At 46.2% G+C, this 12,575-nt stretch overlaps 1 protein-coding gene across 5 annotated transcripts in view; it reads right to left on the bottom strand.

The window, feature by feature from the left end:
• The window catches only part of CUNH19orf44 (chromosome unknown C19orf44 homolog), a 119,086-nt gene extending 107,262 nt beyond the window's left edge, over positions 1-11,824 (bottom strand). For all 5 annotated transcript variants that reach the window (XR_012252327.1, XR_012252329.1, XR_012252324.1 and 2 more), the window contains exon 1: positions 11,454-11,824. The gene's annotated coding sequence lies outside the window, so the exon portion shown is untranslated. The remainder of the gene's footprint in view (positions 1-11,453) is intronic.
• Positions 11,825-12,575: the final 751 nt, after the last annotated feature.

Below are 12,575 nucleotides of genomic sequence, written 5' to 3'. Positions count from 1 at the left end.
TCATTGCTTATGTAATTGTAAAGTCTGTAGTAATATTGTTGTAAACTATGAGGATCCTTGAATATGGGACTGAATGATTTTTGAGTGACCAATAAGGGACTACGGTCTCTGATTGATAAGGGATCCCATTAGGAGTGTTCCTTCACATGTGGTGAAGAGAAAAATTGGTCCTTAACAGGATCAGGGAAGTGTGACTGTTCATAACAGAGGAATCCTTCCTGGTAAGGTAGTACTCGGAGGGTATTAATTGTCCCCTGTAAATTGATAAGGGCACTCTCTTGAAATAGGTGCTGAATGCAGCCTTAGCCCGAATATAGCAGGAGGATTTTATACCAGTGATTGTGGAGTGTGGATTGAGTGACTGACATATTGTAAAATTGTGTTGATGAATCATAATTGTTGTCCTTAGTGCCTGTGCAGTTTTATGTGAACTAGTTCTGATGATCATCATCCTTGGTATCCGTGCTGTGTGAACTCAAGAGAGAAAATGTGATAGGAGTAGTAGTCCATCCAGTCAGTATACCCAGAGACGGGAGACCTAACACAGATTTCTTTGTCAAGCTGTGCCCCCTGCAGGATGTTGAAGGGAACGCATTGTTCGGGGTACTTAAAACCTGCCATTATGCTTTGATTTAAGTAACCCATCCTCTTTTGTCCTAGATGTAATCTGTCTGAATCAGAGGAGGTGGACAAAGGTTTTGTAGAAAAAGAACTTATTCTCCCATGACATGTTATTTTGACTAGTGGAAGTAATTGCAATAACTATTGGTAGTATAGTTTTTGGATTGTTATTTGTTTGGTTATGTATCAAAGTTGCATGGGTACATAGAGCTGGTTACCGGATGTTGATATTTCCTAAAATTTTTCTTTTTCGAGAACATTTTAGTTCTGGGAGTTGAATTCCTTCTCTTGCGAGCTAATTGGAAGCTGGGAGAAGAGTAGAGTCTTCTACGGTTAAGACTCTATGGGACCATTCATTTCTTCGGTTAACTGCGGGCATTAAAGATGCGGTCATGAGGACTGGCAACTGAAAGGAAGCAATCTGAGAGGTACCACCTTTGTCCATGTATGTGATATAGTGAAAAGACTAAGAAGGAATGGGAAATTCATAAGTTACTTACCGATAACGGGATTTTTCGGAGACCATGACAGCACCACGAGAGAAGGGATCCGCCCACCAAGGACAGGAAACCTACAGGCTTAAAAGGGGCGGCCCTCTCTCTCGCCTCAGTTTGGATTACAGAGCATTGAGAGGACCACCAGGTTAGTAGACATAGCAAACAACCTTAAACAACATTTTTATATAGCACCAACTAAGTGTGAAATTTCTAATTAATAAACAAGGAGTGCTCCCACAATGTGAAGAGAGGGAATATAAGGGTGCTGTCATGGTCTCTGAAAAATCTCATTACCGGTAAGTAACTTGGGACTTTATCGGTCAACCATGACAGCACCACGAGAGAATTGCAGAGATGAAGAAGTCTAGGGAGGGACCACAGCCTGGAACACCCAGGAAACTCTGCCTCTTTCTGGTTACTCGGATTAGGACAGAAAGAGGGAAGGATTATTTCTTGGAGTCTATGGAAACGGGAAGCTACCTTAGGGAGATAAGTGGGATCAGGTTTAAGAATTATTCTATCATCCAAGATCTGAGTGAAAGGTGAAGCCGAAGACAGTGCCTGGATATCACCGATCCTCCTAGCTGATTGTTAGAGCTATTAGAAGGGCTGTTTTAAGGGAGAGGGACTTAAGGGTTGCTAATTCAATTGGCTCAAAGGGCAAGCTAGTCAGGGCTTTTAGAACTAAATTTAGATCCCAGGGTACTAATTTGCTTTTGATGACGGGCCTGGATCTAAATACGGCTTTGATAAAGCGAGAAACCCAATAATTTCCCGCTAAGTCACAGTTATATAGGGCACCTAAGGCATAGACTTGAACTTTTAGGGTACTTGTTGCCAACCCCAACTCAAGGCCCTTTTGTAAAAACTCAAAAATTTTACCTATTGGTGCCCCCTCACCAATTGTAAAACCGGAACAACACAAAAATTTCTTCCAAGTTCTAGCATAAATTCTAGTAGTGATAGGTTTTCTGCTACGCATTAGTGTAGCTACTAGGTCCCGAGAGAACCCTTTACGTTCTAACAGCGACATTTCAAGTTCCACACCATCAAGTGGAGGCCAGAAGCTTGAGGATGGACTATTGGACCCTGGAAGAGGAGATCCGGAACCTCGGGCAGGACCCAAGAAAAGGAGATGGACACGTTCCTCAGGCATGAGAACCAGGACCTCCTGGGCCAAAAGGGTGTGACCAGAAGAACCCTCGCCTTGTCCTTTCTGATCTTTCTTAAGACCATGGGAAGAAGATTCAATGGGGGAAAGGCATAGGCCAGGCTGAAATCCCAAGGTACTTGGAGGGAGTCCACTGCCAGGAGATTTTCTCTGGGATTTAGGGAACAAAAGAGCCTGGTCTTTCGATTTAGTCTCGAGGCAAAGAGGTCTACCACCGGTGGCCCCCCATCTTCGAATTACTTGGGAGAAAATGTCCTATTTTAGTTCCCATTCTCCCTGCCTCAGAGGATAGCGGCTAAAGTAGTCTGCTTTTATATTTTCTTTTCCTTTGATGTGAAGGGCCGTTAAGGAAAGGAGAGGACATTCTGAAATCTGAAAAAGATGATCTGTCACTCTCATCAGCGATCTTGAACGAGCACGCAAGCTACCGCAATCCTATTATCTGAAAGGATCTTAACGTTTTTATCATGGAGGAAAAACAAGAAATGATTAATCGTTTTATCTACTGATAGCAGTTCTTTAGCGTTGGAAGAAAGACCCTTTTCAGTGTTCGACAAGGACCCCTGGGCTACCATATCTCCCAGATGGGCTCCCCACCCACAGGGACTTGCATCGATGGTAATTATCCTAGTGACTCTAAGTACCCAGGTAACCCCTCGAGATAGGTTCGCCTCGTTGATCCACCGTTGATCCACCACTGCAGGGACTCAACTGACCGGGGTGACAAGGATATTGGTCCTTCTAAGTGTCCATTCAACAAAACTTCATTATGTAGCACGTCCCACTGTAGAACCCTGGAGTGGTATTGTGCCCACAGAACCCCGGGAAAACAAGATGTCAGGGTACCCAACAAGGACATTGCTGCTCTAAGGGACATGACCGGGTTTGATATTGCCTTTTTTACCAGAATTTTAACCTTTTGTTTCCTGGCTTCCGGGAGGTAACATACTTAAAAATCTGAATCCAGCATAATACCTAAAAACTGCTGAATTTTCGAAGGCACTACACTAGATTTTTCCAGATTTAGAATCCAGCCCAGATTCTCTAAAATGGAGGCTACTTGTTTCAGGTGTTTATCACATTGGGAGGCCAAGTCCCCAACTATCAAGAAATCATCCAGATAAGGGATAATTAAAATATCATGTTCCCTGACATGAACCATGACCTCCGCTATAACCTTAGTAAATACCTGGGGTGCTATGGCCAGGCCGAACGGCAGGGCCCTAAACTGGAAATGCTTAATTTCCCCATCCATGATCAAAGCCACCCTAAGGTATTTCTGGTAATCCTTATGGATAGGTACATGGTAATAGGAGTCTTTTAAATCTAACACTACCATGTAACAGCCTGAAAAAAGCAACTTTATTGTTGATTTCACAGATTCCATCTTAAAGGTGGGGACTATCAAAAACTTATTAAGGGCTTTCAAGTTAATGATACACCTAAATGAACCATCAGGCTTAGAAACCAGAAAGAGAGGCTAGTAGAATCCTAGCCCCCTTTCCGATGCCAGGACTTCCACCAGGACTGCGTTACGAACCAAGTCCAGGACTTCCTTTTGTAGAGCCACCTGCTCTAACACTGAGGAACGGACCGGGTCAAGATGAATCTCCCATGAGGAATCGCCTGGAACTCAAACCTCAGACCCGAACCTACCAGATCAAGGATCCAATTACTGGCAGAAATTTTTGTTCAGGCAGGTAAGAAGCCCAACAGCCTCCCCCCTACCAGGGCTACGAGTCACTGACTCGGCTTCCGGGGCCCCCGAGTGGAAGAGGAGACGAATAGGAGCCCTCTACCTTTCGGCCTGCGGTCTTCCCACTTATCCTGACCCTTCTGCGGTCTTTTTCATAGAACTCTTCTTCTATGGAAAGGACTTTTATAATTGGGAACGGATAGGCTAGGGAACCCCTTCTTCTTGTCACTAGCTTTATTCAAGATTTTGTACAGAACAGGCCCAAAAAGATGTTCCCCTTTACACGGTATAGTACAGAGTCTCGTTCTCGCCTGAACATCACCTGGCCAACATTTAAGCCACAAGGCTCTACAGGCTGCGTTAGGTTGGCAGCAAGATCGGCCGCCATGTCCAACTGAATCTGCGGAGGCATCTTCCAGGAAAGCTGTTGCCCCCTGTAAGAGTGAAATATCTGATAATATCTCTTTTCTGGGTGTGTTATTTTTCAGGTGGGATTCAAGCTGGTCCAGCCATATCATTAGGGACCTGGCCGTACAGGTTGCGGCAACCGCCGGTTTTAAAGCCCCAGCAGTCGTTTCCCAGGTCCCTTTGAGAAAGGTGTCAGCTTTCCTGTCCAAAGGGTCCTTAAGGGCCCCCATATCATCAAATGGAAGAGATGATCGCCTAGATGTGTTATAGCTATGGCCACATCTAGCTTTGGGGCCTTCTCCCAGGAGGAAGAGGCAGAGACCTCAAAGGGGTACTTTCTCTTAAAGAAAGGAGGGAGAGAACCCTTTCTCTCCGGTCTTTTCCATTCTCTATATAGCAGATCCTGAAGTTTAATCATTAATTGGAAAACTTCTTTTCCTTTGCCCCAGTCCGCTGAACATTACATCCTGGACGGATTTCTCTGGTCTGGCATCTGTAATGCCCATAGTTGAAAGAACCGCTTTAACCAAACCATCAATCTCGTTAAGAGGGAAACAATGCTGATCCGCACCACTTTCTGAGGATGTGGAAGATGAAGAGGCTGGGTTGTCAGAGTCCACCTCATAAGCCGACGACAGGGAGTCATCAGGGGCTGGGGAGATCTCTGTCTGTATCCACCTTCCTCTTAGCTTTCTTAGAGAGGATTTTACTGATTTCAGATTTAACTAGGGTTTTCAATCCTGAGGCAAAACTAGGGGTCTCATCCGCTAGAGTCTGATTGATACAGGATTGGCACAATTTTTTGGGATACGAGTCTGGAAGGATGGTGTTACACAATGCATATTCAATATGCTTGGACTTGGAGGCACACTTCTTCCCCTATGAAAAATAGAAGAGGAAAAGGGATACTCCATTACTAGATGAACTTTCTCGAAAATCACTCACCCAGGAGGCTAAAGGGCTGGTACTGGTTTGGAGGAAGGACCTTTCTCAGCCGGGTGATCGTCCCAGGAGGCTGCAGATTCATCCATCCTGCTAAAGCTATGATGACTGGACCTGGACGCAGATTCTCGCTTTCCTGAGGACCGGGTATTACCAGTAGCTCGAGGGTGATATGCCTTTTGAAGCTTCCCAAACAGCCGCTGAGATGGTGAAGATGGCGGCTGCTGCTCACTTTCTGTCTCCATGATAGAGAGAAGTGAAGTTGGGAAGTCCGGAACAACGGTCCTTGGGCAGTTAAATAGCAGCACCTGTTCCATCTCCTCCTTTAATTTTAATTACATGTCCCCCCCCCCCCCCTTTTTTTTTCTCTACAGGGACGCCACTGCGGTTAGTACTTCACTACTTCAGCGTCCGGGTGCACGTGACCGGAACTTCCGGGTCCGGTCACGTGACTGCCAAGGGGTGTGCGGTGACGTCATCAAGCCGCAGCCTACACAGGAGAAGGCCGGAAGTGCGAGCCCGCGCGAGCACAGAGAACGCCGAGACGCTCCAGCCACCGCTCCAGGTAGGGGTCTCTTCTCCGGAGGCATGACAAGGCTGCCACCCAGAATCAGGGCGCAGCACCACCGCTGAACCAATGGGGCTGCCACCCCAGACAGGGACGCAGCTCACCTCCAGAACATCTAGGACGCCATCCTCTGCAGGGTGTCGATGGGAATGCCACCCCACGCAGCCCTGCCATCATCTGCGCAGAGTGTTGGTGGGGCTGTAACCCGAGACAGGGGCGCAGTTCCCACTGCGGTCCGGAGCAGCCCAGGGGCAGCTCACCCCAGGTAGGGGCGCAGGACATCCTGACTGTAGCAAGAAATGATAGGGTTGCCACCCCAGATAGGGGCGCAGCTCCCACTGCTATCCGGTGCTAAAAAAGATGCTGGGCATTCCCCAGATAGGGGTGCCCTCGCATAGCCGACACTGGAGCTGCCGATCCCAGATAGGGGCGCTGCTCAACAGTAGTCGTCCAAATCCAGAGCTTCATCCGGAGTTCTTCCACGAGAAAGCCTGCTATAGGTTCCCTCCATCAAGGACAGGAAATCAAACTGAGGCGAGAGAGAGGGCCGCCCCTTTTAAGCCTGTAGGTTTCCTGTCCTTGGTGGGCGGATCCCCTCTCTCGTGGTGCTGTCATGGTCGACCGATAAAAATAGACATAGAACTGGGTATGTAATGCATGATAGTATGAAAACACAGAGATCCCTGTAGTCTCTGTACTTGATGTAAAACTTGCATCCTTTGCGACACCCCTGCCTTATGCAGGAATTGCAGATATTGTGTACAGAATCCCTGTGGGGTTAATTACTGTGTTCTGTATGTACCCATGTCCATGGATGTCCAAGGTGCCTCTGTCCCCATGAGGACCACGAGTCATGTACACTTTCTACCTATTAGGATAGAAAATAAACTGCTGGTACATGATCCACCATAGGTTCAGCCAATAGAATAACAATGGCCCTGGTTCCCCAGTGAAGCATAACGCTCTTTGTACCCAGCTCCTGGACCCCCTAACATTTATAATGCTTCTCCATGGTGTTGAAGAGGTATATTGGGCCACATGGGATGATCTAGTTTCAGTCATTTTAAAGTTATTATTGCTGCAGTGTTCCATGAACGGCCGTAGACCTATAGTCAACACCGCAGTACGCACTAGTCGCCCGGAGTGGCGCAATAGGTTGATCTGAAGAAAATAGCCCAGGGTGCTGAAGTAGAAAGCATGTCAAAGGAAGAGTTAATTACCCTGCAGTAAGAAAGGCAAGAGGGAGGGGGAGAAGGGGAAGAAATCATCTAGAAATAGAGACTGCAGCAAAAGTACATGTTGGTGTTGTGGGAAAGAAAGAAAAAAAAAAAAGGACTTTATGGCCAAATGTCCTACAAGATCACCAGCTACTATCCTGAACCCCTCCCTGTGCCCCGTTGTCACCCCTCAGGAATCCACACTCACTGTCCCCATTTCTCTGGGGAGGGACAAACAATTACTTTCATGATACTGGAGCAGCCAGTACAGTATTAATGCAAGAAGCCATCTCAGAAGCCTTAAGGTCCCCGAATATGTCACTTATGAAGGGGTAGAGGGACGAGCTACTAAATTACAAATGACTCAACCCCTCTGACTGAATTCGCATGATTCAATTTCAATTGTGATCCAGGTTTTAGTTTCCCCTGATGTATCTTTTGATTTATTAGGGACAGACGTGTTGCAGCAAATTGGAGCCTACATAGGCTGCAAATGGCCCCAAGATGACTACCCCCATAGATGAAGGTCCACTGTGTAGTCTCTTGTCCTTGACACTTCCTACAGCCCTGGACAGTACACTCTCTGAACCCCATTCCCTAAATACTTGGTTTGAGAACATACCCAGCCAGCTGTGGGCATGTTACAAACGTGACTTGGGAGAACCAGGGTTGTGGAGTCGGTAAGCCAAACTTCCGACTTCAACTCAGACTCCTCAATTTCCATGACACCGACTCCCTCATACATGGCTCATGTTTGAGTGATAAATTTACTGTAGCACAGATTCATCTCAGCTAAAAGTCTAGACCCTTAGATCAGGAATAGGACATTTCATAACTTTCCCAAATTCTTATGAAAAAAATATTCCCCACAAACTGCATTGAACTACTGTACCCAATTTATCATATATTTTAGGAATTGGAGTCGGTCCATTTTATACCAACTCCACAAAAATGGACACCGACTCCGACTCCACAGCCCTGGGGAGAAATACCAATTCCCCGGTGACAGTAAAAATTAAACCAGGTGTCCATCACTCTGTATAAAGTAGCACCCTGTAAGTACTGTGGAGAATGAGGTGATACATAATAATGCCAGAGAGCTCCAGAGAGGAGGTCCTATTGTCCCTATAACCTCCCCGTCTACTTTCTCCCCTTATAGCTATCAAACACTGTAATGTTCTAAATCCAGCTACGTTATAACTTATTACCAGTGGATTTAGAAAAGGGAGGAGAATATCAGGGTGGGAAAGAGGGAGGGACTGTGAGCCAAAACCTGCCCCTGTAAACTAGCAGATGATAAAGCTCAGTGTGACACTGACACATGAACATGACTGTCAGGCATTGATGGATGCAGAAACATAGGGCTTGTTATATATCACTGATGTAACCTCACTAATCCCTCTGCTGAGTATTTTGTAGATGGTTCCAGAGCTTGGGACAGTGATCAAGGACGGTTCATCACGGGGTATGCAGTTGTCCACAATTGTAAGGCAGTAATACATGAACCACTCACCTCCAGCTGCTTTGCGCCACAGGCTGAGCTGATGGCGCTCGCGGCAGCATGCAATCTGGGAAAATGTAAAGAGATTTATGTATTTTTGGACTCGAGACATGTTTTAACCCCTTACTGGCCTGGGGCGTATTAGTACGCCCCAGGCCATCACCCCCGGTTCAGTGAGGGCTCCGGCGGTGAGCCCGCACTGATCCAAGCACATGTCAGCTGATTCTTACAGCTGACATGTGCCCGCAACAGCCGCGGGTGGAATCGCGATCCACCCGCGGCTGTTAACATGTTAAATGCCGCTGTCAATCTCTGAAGCGCGGAGCCTAAGGATATGTGCCCACAAAGCAGAAATGCTCCGGATTTTCTCCTGAGCGTTTCTGCATCTCCCTGGCAGAAAAAACGCATGCGGATTGTACATGTGGATTGTACATGCGTTTTTCCTGCCAGGGACAAGCGGATGTGAAGCGTTCTTCACATGCATTTCCGCATGCGGGTTGTCAAGCGCTTTCCAAGTGATTTTAGCATCACTTGGAAAGTGCTTGACAACTTGGTCACACTATATAAATCCATGCAAACGGCATGGATTTATATAGTGTGACCGAAAGAATGTTAAAAAATAAATCTATACTTAACTTCTGATGGCCCCCGGAGTCCTTCTCTGTGCTTGCTGGCAGCTCGTGGTGGATTTAAGGACCTGCCGACGTCAGCGGTCGCGTGACCCGTCACATGACTAAATGATGTCAGCGCAGGTCTTTCAGTCCACCGTGAGCTGCCGGCAAGCACAGACAAGGACTCCAGGGGCCTGAAGGTAAGTATAATGTATGTATCTATGTATGCATGTAATATATATATATATATATATATATATATATATATATATATATATATATATATATATATATATATATATATATATATATATATATATATATTTTTTTTTTTACAGGTTCTATGGTACCTGGGTCTGGAGGAGAGCCTCCTCTTCTCCAGACTCGGGTACCATCCGCACATTGAAACGCATGGACTCCGCATGTACTGATGCAGTGATGCGGAATCCATGCGTTCCAATGCAAGTCAATGGTGGCGAAAAAGCAGCGCTTCCGCAAAATAATTGGTAGTGCAGTGTTTTTTTTCTGCAATGATAATCCGCAGCGGAAGTTTCCGCAGCATGTGCACAGCACATGCGGATTATCATTGGGAGAACATGGCAGACCTTCTACCAAGCGTTTTTTAAGCGTTTCTGCAGCGGAATTGCCGCTGCGGAAACGCTTAAAAAACGCATAGTAGGCACACAGCCTAAGACAGAGTTGTATCTCCCGCAGCAGCTGCCGATCTACTACAGTTCCCTCACTGAATATGTCTTGGAGTTGCACAAACATTTTGACTGTTACTCATAACAGTGTTCTTTCCTCCATCCCAGACCCCGACTGTATAAGCGGCAGACACATTGGTACCAGGAGACTGGGTCGTTGTCAAGAGACATATGAGGAGACCACTGGACCAAGATACAGTGAGCCATTTCTGTCAACCTCCAAGGCAAAGACACATGGATCCACGCCAGCCACTGAAAAAGGTCCGGATCCCCAGCAGCAGCAAAGATGATGGTTTTGCCCCTTTTGGACAATTCTGGGACAACAAACTGATAAGTATCACCAATTCATGCTGCGAGACATAGTTTCTAAAGACATTCCTAAGAACTGCTGGATATGCACCCATAGCCCGATAACACAATAGTCATTAACTCAGTAAATTAGAATTATTAACAAAAGTCACCTGCAAAGGCTTCCTAAGCATTTAAAAAAGGTCCCTTAGTCTGTTTCAGTAGGCTCCACAATCATGGGGAAGACTGCTGACTTGACAGATGCCATGTTATCTGCTGGTGTAGGTCCACTGTGTTTTATCAAGACCAAAGTCAGCGCAGCGTCTACCAGGAAATTATAGAGCACTTCATGCTTCCCTCTGCCGACAAGCTTTTTGGAGATGGAAATTTCATTCTCCAGCAGGACTTGGCACCTGTCCACACTGCCAAAAGTACCAATACCTGGTTTACAAACAACAGTATCAGTGTGCTTGATTGGCAGCAAACTCACCTGACCTTAACCCCATAGAGAATCTATTATAGAGAATCTATGGGGTATTGTCAAGAGAAAGAGGAGAGACACCAGACCCAACAATGCAGACGAGCTGAAGGCTGCTATCTCAGCAACCTGGGCTTCCATAACACCTCAGCAGTGCCACAGGCTGATCGCCTCCATGCCACGCCGCATTGATGCAGTAATTGATGCAAAAGGAGCCCCGACCAAGTATTGAGTGCATTTACTGAACATACATTTCAGTAGGCCAACATTTCAGATTGTAAAAACATTTTTCAAGCTGTTGTTATAGAGTATTCTAATTTACTGAGATAATGACTTTTGTGTTTTTATTGGCTGTAAGCCATAATCATCAACATTAACAGAAATATACACTTGAAATAGATCACTCTGTGTGTAATGACTATATAATATGAGTTTCACTTTCTGTATTGAAGAACTTAAATAAATTTATTTTTTGATGATATTCTAATTTTGTGAGATGCACCTGTATTATCCTATTGACGATACATTTTATAGTCACGCTACATTATCACATTTACTATCCACATTAGATTTCCTATATATTCGCATATTACTATACATATTATCCACGTTATATTATATAATTGTCATATTTACTATCCACATTACATTTCCTATATAGCCGCATACTATTATACAAATATCCTACTTACTATATAACCAGCATTCACCTCAGATAAAATGTAACCTAATGCAGGAATAAATTCCATACCACGTTCGGTGTCTGGAAAGCCCGTAGTCCTGTCCCGAGCAGCGGACACCCGAGGGTTACCTGTGGACCGACATTAGATTCCCGCACGACGCCATGCTACCAGCTGCCATGGAAACCGGCGCAGCCGCAGTCAACCGTCGCTTACTTATTGGACGGAGCTATTGCTTGTGTTTGCAATCCAAGCCTCGTTTTCATAAGGTAGGCGTGGCTTTAACAGCGCCGATAAATTGAGATTGGCAATATGCTGATCTGTGGCGGACAAGTGCTCACGTCCCACGAGGCACAATGACAGTCATTGATGGACTAAGCACATAAAGACGATCACCATGGTAAGAATGGTAGCGTCTAGATTGGAGTGGCTCCTGCGAGGTGACGATATCACCGGAAGAGGCGGGGCCTCCTCAATTTCAGCGCCGACCCGATAGCATGAAGCATCGTTGTGCGGAGATTGACTCTGGATTGGAGTGGCTCCTGTGAGGGCCTCCTTCCAGTAACTCCACTCTAGGCGGCTCACTAGAGGACAAGCATAGTGTGGCTGTAGTGAGGGTCTCACCGTAGCCATCCCAATCTTGACGGTTCAGTATTGATGTGACTAGAATGGAGTTGCTGGAGCAATGTCCTCACCATAGCCACTCCAATCTGGAGTTGATTTTTTGAGGGAATGATGTTACCGGAGTGCAGAGGACTGAGGGGCTGCACAATGGAACTGTGTGCAGATGGAAATGACGACACAACACTCTATGTGAGTGGTTTGATGATGTAGTTTGGGGACAAAGAAGTATGGATAATGTTACTATATGGGGGCTGCATGTTGGAGGGTTGCACAGGGAAATAACTGCTGCTACTTTTATGGGGCTGCTTATTGAGGGGCTTTCTCAGGAAAAGGGTTCATGTTACTTGAGTGGGGCTGCATGGGGAAGGTGATTATGAGGGGCTGTGTGGAGAAGGGAATGATGGGCTGTGGAGAAAGCGGGGACGATGATGAGGGGCTGTGTGCAGAAGGGGGGATGATGATGAGGACTGTGTGGAGAAGGGAATGATGAGGGTCTGTGTGGAGAAGGGGGGATGCTGATGAAGGGCTGTGTGCCAAAGGGGGTGATGATGGGGGCTGTGTGGAGAAGG

The sequence above is a fragment of the Phyllobates terribilis genome, unplaced genomic scaffold, assembly GCF_046119375.1.
Source record: "Phyllobates terribilis strain yellow unplaced genomic scaffold, ASM4611937v1 Scaffold_1__5_contigs__length_1240528914, whole genome shotgun sequence".
Lineage (NCBI taxonomy): Eukaryota > Metazoa > Chordata > Amphibia > Anura > Dendrobatidae > Phyllobates > Phyllobates terribilis.
The sequence above is the reverse complement of the archived record's forward strand: the minus strand, read 5'-3'. Positions and strand labels throughout refer to the sequence as shown.